The sequence below is a fragment of the Entelurus aequoreus genome, linkage group LG10 (genome assembly GCF_033978785.1).
Source record: "Entelurus aequoreus isolate RoL-2023_Sb linkage group LG10, RoL_Eaeq_v1.1, whole genome shotgun sequence".
NCBI classification, from domain to species: Eukaryota; Metazoa; Chordata; class Actinopteri; order Syngnathiformes; family Syngnathidae; genus Entelurus; species Entelurus aequoreus.
This window is the reverse complement of record NC_084740.1, coordinates 76,335,909-76,350,908: the sequence shown is the minus strand read 5'-3', so window position 1 is coordinate 76,350,908 and position 15,000 is coordinate 76,335,909. Positions and strand designations below refer to the sequence as shown.

At 36.8% G+C, this 15,000-nt stretch overlaps 1 protein-coding gene across 1 annotated transcript in view; it reads left to right on the top strand.

The window, feature by feature from the left end:
• asmtl (acetylserotonin O-methyltransferase-like) overlaps positions 1 to 15,000 on the top strand; it is a 66,862-nt gene that overhangs the window by 29,306 nt on the left and 22,556 nt on the right. The gene's annotated exons all lie outside the window — the stretch shown is intronic.

Genomic DNA, 15,000 nt, shown 5'->3' with positions numbered 1-15,000 from the left:
CCCTAGGCAAGATTTTAGGTGGCGCCCCCCACATCGGCAGTGAAGTGTATATACTCACAAGAAACCGAATAGCTTTGTCTTTGACCTTTTTTTTTTACTTAAAGTAAGCAAATTAACATATTATATGAGAATGTTATGTTATGATTATCTTTAACCGAATCACAGCAGTGCTCAAATTAAAAAACAGCATTCCCTCTCATGTGATATTGCTTAATTAACATTAATGATGTGCACTTTAACAACTAGGCTTACAACTATACCTAATATATAAAGGGGTGGAAAAGTGACTATTACCTGCAGGGCAAACATTAGCTAACCAGAAGGCAATGACAATGTAAACAAAAAACACCTGCTTAAAAGATCTAATACAAATGTCCCTGAGGAATGTAAGGTGGGAGTACTCTAATTACCTAACGTTACATTATTATTTTCCATAACAATTTGGCCCCCTCCACAATATTAACCCGACGTTAAAACAGAACTAGCTATTTATTGATTAGCAATTGCCGAATCATGTAGCATTAGCTTAATGCTAAAAAGCCAGGTTACTATCACATTCTGTAACAGACAAATAATTTCATGTAGGCTAACTTTACCTACCTGCTACCTCTGTCTTTTTCTCGTTTCTCCTCTTCTTTTCTCTTTTTTTCTTCCCTGGGCACCTGACAGTTTTGGCCGTTTTGACATCTTGTGTTGACTTTTTTATGTGGTGACGTCCAAAAAGAGTCATGATACGGGAAGGGAGGGGGCGCACCGTGCGGGGGGGGGGGGGGGGGGGGGCATAATGTTGTAACAAATAATACTTCTATTAAATAGGCTTTACTTTGCATTTTAATTAGCGTGGGATTATTTTTTGTATTTAGAAATAATAGTACCAACTTTTTTATTTTTTTCCTCCAACATTTGTGGCACTGGCGTGGCGCCCCCCGATGGACGGCGCCCTTAGCATTTGCCTATACGGCCTATGCCACGGTCTGGCCCTGGGTTGCGGAGTGTGTTTATAGGAATTTTCCACCATTCTTCCGAAAGCGCATTGGTGAGGTCACACACTGATGTTGGTGGAGAAGGACTGACTCTCAGTCTCCGTTCTACAAACCCCGTTTCCATATGAGTTGGGAAATTGTGTTAGATGTAAATATAAACGGAATACAATGATTTGCAAATCCTTTTCAACCCATATTCAGTTGAATGCATTACAAAGACAACATATTTGATGTTCAAACTCATAAACTTTATTTTTTTGTTGCAAATAATAATTAAGTTACAATTTCATGGCTGCAACACGTGCCAAAGTAGTTGGGAAAGGGCATGTTCACCACTGTGTTACATGGCCTTTCCTTTTAACAACACTCAGTAAAGGTTTGGGAACTGAGGAGACACATTTTTGAAGCTTCTCAGGTGGAATTCTTTCCCATTCTTGCTTGATGTACAGCTTAAGTTGTTCAACAGTCCGGGGGTCTCCCTTGTGCTATTTTAGGCTTCATAATGCGCCACACATTTTCAATGTCTGGACTACAGGCAGGCCAGTCTAGTACCCGCACTCTTTTACTTGCTGAAATAAGCAGGGGCGTCCATGGTAACGTTGCTTGGATGGCAACATATGTTGCTCCAAAACCTGTATGTACCTTTCAGCATTAATGGTGCCTTCACAGATGTGTAAGTTACCCATGTCTTGGGCACTAATACACCCCCATACCATCACACATGCTGGCTTTACACTTTGCGCCTAGAACAATCCGGATGGTTCTTTTCCTCTTTGGTCCGGAGGACACGACATCCACAGTTTCCCAAAACAATTTGAAATGTGGACTCGTCAGACCAAAGAACACTTTTCCACTTTGTATCAGTCCATCTTAGATGAGCTCAGGCCCAGCGAAGCCGACGGCGTTTCTGGGTGTTGTTGATAAACGGTTTTCGCCTTGCATAGGAGAGTCTTAACTTGCACTTACAGATGTAGCGACCAACTGTAGTTACTGACAGTGGGTTTCTGAAGTGTTCCTGAGCCCATGTGGTGATATCCTTTACACGCTGATGTCGCTTGTTGATGCAGTACAGCCTGAGGGATGGAAGGTCACGGGCTTAGCTGCTTACGTGCAGTGATTTCTCCAGATTCTCTGAACCCTTTGATGATATTACGGAGCGTAGATGGTGAAATCCCTAAATTCCTTGCAATAGCTGGTTGAGAAAGGTTGTTCTTAAACTGTTCAACAATTTGCTCACGCATTTGTTGACAAAGTGGTGACCCTCGCCCCATCCTTGTTTATGAATGACTGAATCTACTTTTATACCCAATCATGGCACCCACCTGTTCCCGATTTGCCTGTTCACCTGTGGGATGTTCCAAATAAGTGTTTGATGAGCATTCCTCAACTTTATCAGTATTTATTGCCACCTTTCCCAACTACTTTGTCACGTGTTGCTGGCATCAAATTCTAAAGTTAATGATTATTTGCAAAAAAAAAAAAGTTTATCAGTTTGAACATCAAATATGTTGTCTTTGTAGCATATTCAACTGAATATGGGTTGAAAAGGATTTGCAAATCATTGTATTCCATTTATATTTACATCTAACACAATTTCCCAACTCATATGGAAACGGGGTTTGTAATTCATCCCAAAGGTGTTCTATCATGTTTAGGTCAGGACTCTGTGCAGGCCAGTCAAGTGCATCCACACCAGACTCTGTCATCCATGTCTTTATGGACCTTGCTTTGTGCACTGGTGCACAGTCATGTTGGAAGAGGAAGGAGCCCACTCCAAACTGTTGGGAGCATGGAATTGTCCAAAATGTTTTGGTATCCTGGAGCATTCAAAGTTCCTTTCACTGGAACTAAGTTGCCAAGCCCAACTCCTGAAAAACAACCCCACACCAAAATTCCTCCTCCACCACCAAATTTCACACCCGGCACAATGCAGTCTGAAATGTAGCGTTCTCCTGGCAACCTCCAAACCCAGACTGGTCCATCAGATTGCCAGAGTCCTGCTCTAGAGTCCAGTGGCCACGTGCTTTACACCACTGCATCCCACGCTTTGCATTGGACTTGGCGATGCATGGCTTAGATGCAGCCTCTCGGCCATGGAAACCCATTCTATGAAGCTCTCCTCGTACTGTACGTGGGCTAATTGGAAGGTCACATGAAGTTTGGAGCTCTGTAGCAACTGACTGTGATTTGCTGACCCGTCTCTGTCAGTTTACGTGGCCTACCACTTGGTGGCTGAGTTGCTGTTGTTCCCAAACTCTTCACTTTTCTTATAATAAAGCCGACAGCTGACTTTGGAATATTTAGGAGCGAGGATATGTCACGACTGGACTTGTTGCACAGGTGGCATCCTATGACGGACTGCCGATATTATCAGCCGATAAATGCTTTAAAATGTAATATCGTAAATGATTGATATCGGTTTCAAAATTATCGGTATCTGTTTCAAAAAGTAAAATGTATGACTTTTTAAAAGGCCGCTGTGTACACGGCCGTAGGGAGAAGTACAGAGCGCCAATAAACCTTAAAGGCACTGCCTTTGCGTGCCGGCCTAGTCACATAATATCTACGGCTTTTCACACACACAAGTGAATGCAAGGCATACTTGGTCAACAGCCATACAGGTCACACTGAGGGTAGCCGTATAAACAACTTTAACACTGTTACAAATATGCGCCACACTGTGAACCCACACCTAACAAGAATGGCAAACACATTTCGGGAGAACATCCGTACCGTAACACAACATAAACAAATACCCAGAACCCCTTGCAGCACTAACTCTTCCGGGACGCTACAATATACACCCCCCCGCTACCCAACAAAAACCCGCCCCCCCAACCCCGCCCACCTCAACCTCCTCATGCTCTCTCAGGGAGAGCATGTCCCAAATTCCAAACTGCTGTTTTGAGGCATGTTAAAAAAAATAATGCACTTTGTGACTTCAATAATAAATATGGCAGTGCCATGTTGGCACTTTTTTTTCCATAACTTGAGTTGATTTATTTTGGAAAACCTTGTTACATTGTTTAATGCATCCAGCGGTGCATCACAACAAAATTAGGCATAATAATGTGTTTAGAGATGTCCGATAATATCGGTCTGCCGATATTATCGGCCGATAAATGCGTTAAAATGTAATATCGGAAATTATCGGTATCGGTTTTTTATTATCAGTATCGGTTTTTTATTGTTTTGTTTTGTTTTTTTATTAAATCCACATAAAAAACACAAGATACACTTACAATTAGTGCGCCAACCCACCCCATTTACACTCATTCACACAAAAGGGTTGTTTCTTTCTGTTTTTAATATTCTGGTTCCTACATTATATATCAATATATATCAATACAGTCTGCAAGGGATACAGTCCGTAAGCACACATGATTGTGCGTGCTGCTGCTCCACTAATAGTACTAACCTTTAACAGTTAATTTTACAAATTTTCCATTAATTACTAGTTTCTATGTAACTGTTTTTATATTGTTTTACTTTCTTTTTTATTCAAGAAAATGTTTTTAATTTATTTATCTTATTTTATTTTATTTTTAAAAAAGTACCTTATCTTCACCATACCTGGTTGTCCAAATTAGGCATAATAATGTGTTAATTCCACGACTGCATATATCGGTTGATATCGGTATCGGTTGATATCGGTATCAGTAATTAAGGGGTTGGACAATATCGGCATATCGGATATCGGCAAAAAGCCATTATCGGACATCCCTAAATGTGTTCATTCCACCACTGTATATATCGGTATCGGTTGATATCGGAATCGGTAATTAAGAGTTGGACAATATCGGATATCGCCAAAAAAGCCATTATCGGACATCTCTAGTTGTCATGGTGACGAATGAGACTGTGTGTGTAAACTTTTGACTGTATTGTATGATGTGTACAGATGTAAGTGTAGAGATACTGAAAGAAGTCACACATGTTGTGGACTATTTGTTGTCGACGTCGTCTCAGGGATGAAACGTGAGCGCTAGCAGTTAGCACGGGTCTGCCTTTGATATCACGCTCCAAAACAAAATGCGACCTTTGACCTCTCGCCGACTCAAAAAAACAAATGTTTAGCCTAGCCGCGTGTCGTGTCGCCGCCGCGTTTAGCGGGTTGACGTCTCGTCGCGTGTTCGGGGTGTCACATCACAGGCCTTTCAAAGATGGCGGCGCGGCGACGGCGACGCTCCTCCCGCAGCGCGACGCCGACCTCTCCTCTTAACCCCGGCGCCGTGATGGCGGCTAACAACAACAATCAAAACTAGCTGCCGCCGCGTCTTGACAGGAGAGCGACGTATAAATGATATGCATCTCCCGCTGCTCCCATGGCAACCGCCTTGACTTTATTGTCGGCTGCCTTTGATCCCGCCAAGCTTTGATTCACTTCTTCTTTGGCCCTTTTAGCTAAACATATCATGCCAGCGTGCCGCTTTGTTCCTGACAGTCTTCCTTCGGCTCGCTCCGACGCCTCCTGACGCCTCCCGGAGGAGCCGCCGAGGAGGAGGAGAGGAGGAATTCCGCCCAACTCAAAGACTTCGAGTCTTGACTTCACTTCCTCTTCCTCCAGGCCTCGCCTTCCATCGCTTCCCAAGTTGACCTGCTTCTCTTCCTGCCGACTCTCCCTGTCCTTTTTCACACCTTTTATTCACTCCACTTTCTCATTTGACATAACATGAGCAGCTTTATATGAAAAAAACAAAACAAAACAGCAAAGCATTTCTGGGTGTTGTTGATAAATGGCTTTGGCTTTGCATAGTAGAGTTTTAACTTGCACTTACAGATGTATCATTGAACTGTAGTTACTGACAGTGCTTTTCTGAAATGTTCCTGAGCCCATGTGGTGATATCCTTTACACACCGATGTTGCTTTTTGATGAAGGTCACAGGCATTCAATGTTGGTTTTCAGTCTTGCCGCTTACGTGCAGTGATTTCTCCAGATTCTCGGAACCTTTTGATGATATTACGGACCCAAGATGGTGAAATCCCTAAATTATTTGCAATAGCTGGTTGAGAAATGTTGTTTTTAAACAATTTGCTCAGGCATTTGTTGACATTTCTGGGTGTTGTTGATTAATGGCTTTGGCTTTGCATCGTAGAGTTTTAACTTGCACTTACAGATGTAGCGACCAACTGTAGTTACTGACAGTGGTTTTCTGATGTGTTCCTGAGCCCATGTGGTGATATCCTTTACACACTGATGTTGCTTTTTGATGAAGGTCACGGGCATTCAATGTTGGTTTTCAGCCTTGCCGCTTACGTGCAGTGATTTCTCCAGATTCTCAGAACCTTTTGATGATATTACGGACCCAAGAAGGTAAAATCCCTAAATTCTTTGCAATAGCTCGTTGAGAAATGTTGTTTTTAAACAATTTGCTCAGGCATTTGTTGACATTTCTGGGTGTTGTTGATTAATGGCTTTCGCTTTGTATCGTAGAGTTTTAACTTGCACTTACAGGTGTAGCGACCAACTGTAGTTACTGACAGTGGTTTTCTGATGTGTTCCTGAGCCCATGTGGTGATATCCTTTACACAATGATGTCACTCTTTGATGCAGTACAGCCTGAGGGATGGAAGGTCACGGGCTTAGCTGCTTACGTGCAGTGATTTCTCCAGATTCTCTGAACCTTTTGATGATATTACGGAGCGTAGATGGTGAAATCCCTAAATTCCTTGCAATAGCTGCTTGAGAAATGTTGTTCAACAATTTGCTCAGGCATTTGTTGACAAAGTGGTGACGCTCGCCCCATCCTTGTTTGTGAACGACTGAGCATTTCATGGAAGCTGCTTTTATACCCAATCATGGCACCCACCTGTTCCCTCTAAGGTGCGCGCCTGTGCAATTGTGCACTGCTCAAGCGTCCTCTGCGCACGGCAAATCTATGCCGCGCACAAAATCAAATAAAAAAAGAAGCGCATAACAATTTTCGACACACGGGCACGACAGAGAAAACAGTTTTCGTCATCATTGTTCAACTATTGTAACGTCCGTCGAGACGCTTTGAGGACATGAATTCCATCCATCACTTTACTGAGCAAAACTCTTTATTGTCGGCCATAAACACATCACCAAAACATTAGTAAAAAAAAAAGATATCTAGCAAAAGTGGTCATTTTCTGCAGTACAAACCAGACCAAAAGCAACTTTGTTATGTCAACAGCACCCGCTCGCTCTCTCTCACTTGCGCCAACACACGCACATATGGCACTTAGCCAGTGATGCGTTTACAGCCACACAAAAAGTCGGACAACTCCAACACCACACGTAAAGTGTCATTCCAGGTCGTTACACTATGATTTACCAATCAAATGTGTGCTTATTCTAGTGTCATTTATTAGGAATCTTAATCTATGTTAGTATATTAAATAAATACTAATAAAGGTATATTTTACAAACAGGAAGTTGCAGGAATGTACACATGATCTCCTGCTTACATCTCATTGTGCAACATGTGGATGTTTTAATGGGAACTAAATGCAATGTCTGAAAGGGGTACAAATTATTTCCAAAGCAGGACCTCCACCCAGACAAACAATACAAGTACAAAGTTCATGAAAAACAATATTTGTTGTTATTGTCATTGTAAGTGGGCCTAAACACTTATATTAGAAATGGACATGACTGCTGTCATTTGATTATAATAATAAGAGAATGTTGTCTGTCTATCTGTGTTGGCCCTGCGATGAGGTGGCGACTTGTCCAGGGTGTACCCCGCCTTCCGCCCGAATGCAGCTGAGATAGGCTCCAGCGACCCCGAAAGGGACAAGCGGTAGAAAATGGATGGATGGATGGATGGAGATGGAACTTGTTATTTAGTCGGGTTTGGGACAGGTGTGCTGCTGAAAAATTAGAGGGAACATTGGCTGTAGGCAACCTTCGCGTGTCATTTTTATTAACCACTTTCTCATTAAATCATGGGCTTCTTTATCCAGCCCCTATGCGGGTAATTAGGTCAAAACTAGAGATGTCTGATAATATCGGCTATATGCGTTAAAATGTAATATCGGAAATTGTCGGTATCGTTTTTTTTATTATCGGTATCGTTTTTTTTTTGTTTTTTTTTTATTAAATCAACATAAAAAACACAAGATACACTTACAATTAGTGCACCAAGCCAAAAAACCTCCCTCCCCCATTTACACTCATTCACACAAAAGGGTTGTTTCTTTCTGTTATTAATATTCTGGTTCCTACATTATATATCAATATATATCAATACAGTCTGCAAGGGATACAGTCCGTAAGCACACATGATTGTGCGTGCTGCTGGTCCACTAATAGTACTAACCTTTAACACTTAATTTTACTCATTTTCATTCATTACTAGTTTCTATGTAACTGTTTTTATATTGTTGTACTTTCTTTTTTATTCAAGAAAATGTTTTTAATTTAGTTATCTTATTTTACTAATTTTTTTAAAAAGTACCTTATCTTCACCATACCTGGTTGTCCAAATTAGGCATAATAATGTGTTAATTCCACGACTGCATATATCGGTTGATATCGGTATCGGTAATTAAAGAGTTGGACAATATCGGATATCGGCAAAAAGCCATTATCGGACATCCCTAGTCAAAACCATTTGGTTTTTAACCGGTGTGGCTGTAGACAACCTCCATGGGCTGTTGTTATCAACTCCTCTTTTGTCAAGGAGTTAAAAAAAAAGTAAAAGGAAGACTGACGTGCTGATTCCAATAAAATCCACAGAAGATACATGACGGTCCGAGTAATTAGACTACCGAGTACAGCTGGACTAGACTCAAGAGGAAGGACTGGTAGGAGATCCGGGCCACGGGCAGACCCAGGCGCAAACAACGACACAAAACGAGCACATTGAGAACAGCAAACAGATCATGGCAACTTTATTCTTATTTGAAGTATCATGAGCATCTTTAACTAGCTCTATGTGCGCTATTTGGGTCAGAAACATTGGTGTCGACAGCTGTGGCTGTAGGCAACCTCCCTATGTAGTTTTTTTTTTAAACACCATTTTCTCGTTTGGTTTATTATGAGAAGATCTTTCTAGCTCTAGGTGCGCTAATTAGATCCAAAACATTGGTTTTAAACTGCTGCGGCTGAAGGCAACCCCCTTGCGTAATTTGGACTAATTCCATTTTCTTCTTTTAAAATACCATGAGGGCTATATTTACAGCATGTTGCTGCGCCTGCTAGCACGCTAATGAGTGGTTTATGGTTGGAACACAACACACACTATTATGCATGTTACACAACTTGAAGTGGATACAAATGTGTTTTCCCCTCTCAAGTTCCATCTGTTGTTCATCAAGTGAATATTTCTAAAAAAAAATAATTGAGGAGTCGGCTTACAGACGTTTGAGGGTTTTAGTCTGCTTTTTATTCCAGTCAGGCTTCTCTCGCTAAATACACTTCTTTTTTTTTTAGTTTTTCACGGCTTTATCGTCCTTTTCATGCGTTTAAAGTCCGCATTGTAGGTCCAGTCTGTGTGCGAGACCACAATAAGTCACAATGGACACACGCATAACAATGAGAAAGGGATAAAAAAAATTAAAAAAACATATGTGTGTGTGTGTGTTAATGTATATATATATATATATATATATATATATATATATATATATATATATATATATATATATATATATATATATATATATATATATAGTCGAGGTTTCTGTGGTTTATCCATTACCCTATATATGTGTAACAACCACAGACACTTCAATAAAATCCCCTGAAGAGCAGGGAAACCTGCGAAACAGGCTTGTAGAGATGAAATAGCCTTTGTGTTTTTTCCTGACCTAACGTCTATATATATATATATATATATATATATATATATATATATATATATATATATATATATATATATATATATATATATATATATATATATATATATATATGTGTGTGTATGTATATATATACTATATACATATATATGTATGTATTCTTATATATATATATATATATATATATATATATATATATATATATATATATATATATATATATATATATATATATATATATATATATGTGTAAAAGTAAATATATATATGTATGTATGTTTATGATTTATTCCCTTATTTATTTAGTATTTGTAAATATGTAATATATCTTCATCATTCAGTAAAATAAAAGGCAACTATTTATGTGCTGGAAATACAATATTAAACCTAATCTAATAATAATATTTCTAAATTACAACCAAACCAAAAAAATACAATGTAAAAGTTTTATTCATATACTGTTTTTTTAATATTTATTATCATTTTCATATTATTTGTAGGTGTAAAAAATATGTATTTATTATTTGATATCCATAAAAGACGACTATTACTTTGCATCGTACACAATTTTAAACTTGGTCTAAAAATAATGTTTATAATTTAAGACATACCCTTTGTTATGATCCGCTGCCCGGATCATAACACCCATCATTCAATAAAATAACTTAAATTGTTTAATTCACATACTGTGTTATACAATTTCTTTTGTTATGTTTATAATATTTATGAATATATTATTTATTTTTTGTCTAATGTCCGTAAAAGGCAACTATGACTGTACTTTATAAATTGAGGCCTAATATGATCATTAATAAATTAAATAATAATTTTAAAATTCCTATTCATATACTGTATTTTAGAATGATTTATTATAATGTTTTAAATTATTACGTATCTATTATTGTATGTTCATACAAGGCTTCTGTTACTTTGAATAATCAAAATTTTCAAGCAAAATATAATTAGACATTATTTTTTAATTAATTATAATGAAATACTAAATGAATAATTTGTATTCATATACAATATTATGGAAATATTCATATATTTTGTGTTATTTATGTATCATTATATTGAATTTCAGGCAAAAGATTGACCATAAATAAATATCAAACAATTAAAAAGGTTTATTTTAATTGTTTATTAACAATGTAAAAATATAGTAGAAGACATACCACTCTACTAAAATACTATATATATAATAATGTGTGTATATATATTAGGGATGTCCGATAATGGCTTTTTGCCGATATCCGATATTCCGATATTGTCCAACTCTTTAATTACCGATACCAACCGATACCGATATCAACCGATATATGCAGTCGTGGAATTAACACATTATTATGCCTAATTTGGACAACCAGGTATGGTGAAGATAAGGTACTTTTTAAAAAAATAAAATAAAATAAGATAACTAAATTAAAAACATTTTCTTGAATAAAAAAGAAAGTAAAACAATATAAAAACAGTTACATAGAAACTAGTAATGAATGAAAATGAGTAAAATTAAGTGTTAAAGGCTAGTACTATTAGTGGAGCAGCAGCACGCACAATCATGTGTGCTTACGGACTGTATCCCTTGCAGACTGTATTGATATATATTGATATATAATGTAGGAACCAGAATATTGATAACAGAAAGAAATGGGGGGAGGGAGGTTTTTTGGGTTGGTGCACTAATTGTAAGTGTATCTTGTGTTTTTTATGTTGATTTAATAAAAAAATAAAAAAATAAAAAACCGATACAGATAATAAAAAAAACGATACCGATAATTTCCGATATTACATTTTAACGCATTTATCGGCCGATAACATATCGGACATCCCTAATATATATATATATATATATATATATATATATATATATATATATATATATATATATATATATATATATATATATATATATATATATATATATATATATACATATATATATAGTATGTATATATATTAAAATACAAATATTTTTGCGTTAGTATTTAAGATTAAAGGTAGTGTGCGTGTATTGTGGCCATAGTCATGCTTCTACGTGGGTCCACATGCTTACAGGTGAGGTCATTTTGTGTCAAAGTTGTGGTTGTGCTCCCACTGAGGCGTAAAAGAACTAGAAGTCCCGGTAATGACTCGTGTAGCGACAGAAACAAGACCGCGGTTCCCACAAATGTCAGGCAGGAGGACGTGTTCCTAGGCTGCAGATTAGAGACTGGGTCTTGTTCTCCAGCGTGTGCCCTGATGTTTTATTGCCATTCATCGGTTAGTCTAGAGCAGGGGTCACCAACCTTTTTGAAAGCAAGAGCTACTTCTTGGGTACTGATTAATGCGAAGGGCTACCAGTTTGATACACACTTAAATAATTTGCCAGAAATAGCCAATTTGCTCAATTTACCTTTAACTCTATGTTATTATTAATAATTAATGATATTTACACTTAATTGAACGGTTTAAAAGAGGAGAAAACACGAAAAAAATTACAATTAAATTTTGAAACATAGTTTATCTTCAATTTCGACTCTTTAAAATTCAAAATTCAACCGAAAAAAAGAAGAGAAAAACTAGCTAATTAGAATCTTTTTGAAAAAAATAAAAAAATAATTTATGGAACATCGTTAGTAATTTTTCCTGATTAAGATTAATTTTAGAATTTTGATGACATGTTTTAAATAGGTTAAAATCCAATCTACACTTTGTTAGAATATCCGTGGCCCGGATCATGTTTTGTTATGTTCTGTTAGTTTTGGACTCCCTTAGTTTCTGTTTGTGCACCTCTGGGTTTGTTTTAGTTGGGTTCACCTGCCTCTGGTTAGTGGTCGGCACGCTCAGCTGCTATCAACCATTTATTCACCTTGCTCGCCACGCTCACTTTGCTTCTTGCTACCGTTACGTGAGCATTCCCCGTCTCTAGTCTATGCTAAGTGTTAGCGTTAGCGTCCAGTGCGATCGGCACGTTTTTCCTTTGACTTGTTTTCCGTTTTTTTGTACTTGTTTTATTTCGACAATAAATCATGTTCTTACCTGCGCGCCTTGTTCGGAGTGGTCCGTCTGCATCCCGGGGGAAAGTATTTTTCGGACTATAAGTCGCAGTTTTTTTCATAGTTTGGCCGGGGGTGCGACTTATACTCAGGAGCGACTAATGTGTGAAATGATGAACACATTAGCGTAAAATATCAAATAATATTATTTATCTCATTCCCGTAAGAGACTAGATCAGGGGTCACCAACCTTTTTGAAAGCAAGAGCTACTTCTTGGGTACTGATTAATGCGAAGGGCTACCAGTTTGATACACACTTAAATAATTTGCCAGAAATAGCCAATTTGCTCAATTTACCTTTAACTCTATGTTATTATTAATAATTAATGATATTTACACTAAATTGAACGGTTTAAAAGAGGATAAAACATGAAAAAAATGACAATTAAATTTTGAAACATAGTTTATCTTCAATTTCGACTCTTTAAAATTCAAAATTCCACCGAAAAAAAGATATAAAAAACTAGCTAATTAGAATCTTTTTGAAAAAATTAAAAAAATAATTTATGGAACATCATTAGTAATTTTTCCTGATTAAGATTAATTTTAGAATTTTGATGACATGTTTTGAATAGGTTAAAATCCAATCTACACTTTGTTAGAATATATAACAAATTGGACCAAGCTAGACAAATCATTATTTCTTCTAGATTTTCCAGAATTTTTTTTTTTCAAAAGAAATTCAAAAGACTTTCAAATAAGATTTCAATTTGATTCTACAGATTTTCTAGATTTGCCAGAATATTATTTTTGAATTTTAATCATAATAAATTTGAAGAAATATTTCAAAAATATTCCTCGTCGAAAAATAGAAGCTAAAATGATAATATTAAATTAAAATTTATTTATTATTCTTTACAATAAAAAAAATAAATTTACTTGAACATTGATTTAAATTATCAGGAAAGAAGAGGGAGGAATTTAAAAGGTAAAAAGGTATATGTGTTTAAAAATCCTAAAATAATTTTTAAGGTTGTATTTTTTCTCTAAAATTGTCTTTCTGAAAGTTATAAGAAGCAAAGTAAAAAAAAATATGAATTTATTTAAACAAGTGAAGACCAAGTCTTTAAAATATTTTCTTGGATTTTCAAATTCTATTTGAGTTTTGTCTCTCTTAGAATTAAAAATGTCGGGCAAAGCGAGACCAGCTAGCTAGTAAATAAATACAATTTAAAAAATAGAGGCAGCTCACTGGTAAGTGCTGCTATTTGAGCTATTTTTAGAACAGGCTAGCGGGCTACTCATCTGGTCCTTACGGGCTACCTGGTGCCCGCGGGCACCGCGTTGGTGACCCCTGGACTAGACGTATAAAATTTCATGGGATTTAGCGATTAGGAGTGACAGATTGTTTGGTAAACGTATAGCATGTTCTATATGTTATAGTTATTTGAATGACTCTTACCATAATATGTTACGTTAACATACCAGGCACCTTCTCAGTTGGTTATTTATGCCTCATATAACGTACACTTATTCAGCTGTTGTTCACTATTCTTGATTTATTTTCAATTGCCTTTCCAATGTCTATTCTTGGTGTTGGCTTTTATCAAATACATTTCCCCCAAAAATGCGACTTATACTCCAGTGCGACTTATATATGTTTTTTCCTTCTTTATTATGCATTTTCGGCCAGTGCGACTTATACTCCGGAGCGACTTATACTCCGAAAAATGCGGTACATACAGGTAATGTGTCATTAGACATGCAAATATAAATTAAATACACAAGAGGACATAAGTATGCAATAATAATGATGCAATACGTACACACAGCTAGCCGAAATAGCATGTTAGCATGGATTATTAGCACTCCACGCAAGTCAATTACATCAACAAAGCTCACCTTTGTGCCTTCATGCACAGCATAAAACATTTGGTGGACAAATTGAGACAAAGAAGGAGTGGCATAAAACACGTCTTTCTCCCCTCCACATGACACAGCCAATATAACATACAGATAATGTGTCATGAGTAGGGATGTCCGAAAATGCGTTAAAATGTAATATCAGAAATTATCGGTATCGTTTTTTTTAATTATCTGTATCGTGTTTTTTTTTGTTTTTTTTTTATTAAATCAACATAAAAAACACAAGATACACTTACAATTAGTGCACCAACCCAAAAAACCTCCCTCCCCCCATTTCTTTCTGTTATCAATATTCTGCTTCCTACATTATATATCAATATATATCAATACAGTCTGCAAGGGATAC